Source organism: Gavialis gangeticus, unplaced genomic scaffold (assembly GCF_001723915.1).
Source record: "Gavialis gangeticus isolate Ggan-Ray unplaced genomic scaffold, GavGan_comp1, whole genome shotgun sequence".
Classification (NCBI taxonomy): domain Eukaryota; kingdom Metazoa; phylum Chordata; order Crocodylia; family Gavialidae; genus Gavialis; species Gavialis gangeticus.
The window spans coordinates 75,883,385-75,885,469 of NW_017729034.1; the positions used below are offsets into that span (position 1 = coordinate 75,883,385).

At 34.6% G+C, this 2,085-nt stretch overlaps 1 protein-coding gene across 2 annotated transcripts in view; it reads right to left on the bottom strand.

The window, feature by feature from the left end:
* Positions 1-2,085, bottom strand: part of TIAM2 (T-cell lymphoma invasion and metastasis 2) — a 356,145-nt gene that overhangs the window by 279,973 nt on the left and 74,087 nt on the right. The gene's annotated exons all lie outside the window — the stretch shown is intronic.

The following is a 2,085-nucleotide window of genomic DNA, read 5'->3' on the forward strand; positions in this document are numbered from 1 at the left end:
AAAAAAAAAAACCACACAGAATGCCAAAAGTGGGAAAACCACAAAATCTAAAAAAACAGAAACAAAAAGAAAGGAAACCATAGCTCTTTGCCCCACCTCCTCAAAAACCATAAGGAAACTTCAACGCAACCACTTAGATATAAGTTCCACATACTGTTTTGGTTTTTTTAAAAGTATTTAGCCATATAAACCATTCTTCTGTTTCTGTTGGCTCAAGCTGTTCCAGGGCTTGTGATTTCTCAGTTAAAATATTTTTAAACATTATTTATGAAAAAAAGAGAAATACTAACTTTTGTTATCCAGTTTACTTTTTTTGATCCACGCAAAACAAAACGCAAAACAAAAATGGGCAAAAGCAATCTAAGAGCAGATTTGTTGCCTTTATAGCCATTAAATAATTTATTCCCCAGATAATTCCACCTCATCGTGTGCAAACGAAGCTTTTATTAGTAAGGAGAGCAAAATGAAAGGCCCTAAAGTTCCTATACACAATATATTGCAAAGTCTTTCACATTTCTGTACAGGAAGAAATATGTTCACATTCAAATACAGACACGGTGTAGTTTTCTGAAATATTTAACAATAAGAAAAAATATTTCATATAGGGAGAAGCTTAAATGCATCACCCTTGACTTCCATCTCCTACCTTCCAGAGATTCTAATGCTCCACAGTACTCTGACAGTTGCAATGTTGTAACTACACTGATAGAAGAATACAATTTTAATGCCATAAATGTCTCAATTTGCTGTGTTCTTCCTCAATTCTTTTTGCTGTTTTGCTCAATCAAAAATATTGCTGCTTACATAATTACCTCCTTACTCATATTTTTAACTTTAATCTTATCAAATGATAAATTTGTGACAACTATTTCCATGGCAGAATTGTCTTCATAAACATAAAGCTACAAAGTGGATTCAAACACATAAAGCTTGTCAATTTAAAAGACCAAATGCAAGCCTCTTTAGCAGTAAAAGAGGACAATACATCAGAAAGCCAATAGCAATAGGGTTGCTCTGGTGTAAAATGAGTCCCCAGCCCCCACATCCCCACCTCCACTTTCCCACTAGTTTTGCTTGAAGGTAAAAAGTAATTCTCTAGAAAACCAAAAATAAATAGAAAGGAGAAACCTAAAGAGGTTCCAAACAGGAATGTATATTTACTTTTGTGACTTAAGTTCTCTACCAAATCTGAAGGGAAAAAAATTAGCAACACAGCAATGAAAAATGTGCCCTAGGAACAATTTTGCTGAAGCAGCAGTGCCCACCCTAACATTTACTGGCTTAAATGAGTATTTCAAATAGCCAAATATAACCTTACTGTTCAGTCAGAGAGAAAAAAAAGATTTCTTCCAACTTTCAGGAATGAAACAACAGTAGTAAATATTACTTCTGCCTGATAAAGTGGCAGGCGATTTTCCATATAAGGTGAAAAATGTTCCATAGGAGCTCTGGCAACACTGTTAATTTGTAGTACTTTCTTAATATTTTAACATAGGTTATCATTATATTAACCCACTTTTCAAGAAATATATCATGTCCATTATGTAGCCCAACAGCTCTGTTTTATAAACAACATAAGGACTCTTTAAATTAACTATTAAATCCCTTTAAACCATATTCAGAGTTTGAGTATAGCTTAGCAACATACAAAATTAATTTAAATCAGAAAACTGCCATCCCAGTTTCATCCTTAAAGGCTCTGGCATCTTACCTTACTATGGTAAGCCAGTACGTTTCACACATTAACTATAGAACTGACTGGTAACAATCCATTGTAAGTACATCCACAAAGGAGGAGGAGGGAGAGAGGGTTGTAAGCCTGCACAGTAGCAGACCAGGAGAACTGTCTGTCATTAGTTCTGTACAATCTCCAGGCTGATCATTACCATGATACCACAGAGTCAGCAGGGCACCAGCATGCAACTTCTTTCAATGTTTTTTGACATGCTAAAACCACACTTGTTATGTAGCAATTATCAGTACAGAGCAGTAATAGGAAACAAAAGGCATCTGCAAACTTTTCCTATGTATTACAAAAAGTCACTCAGTCCATTTTGCTAAATATATTGTTATGGAAGTTTGTTT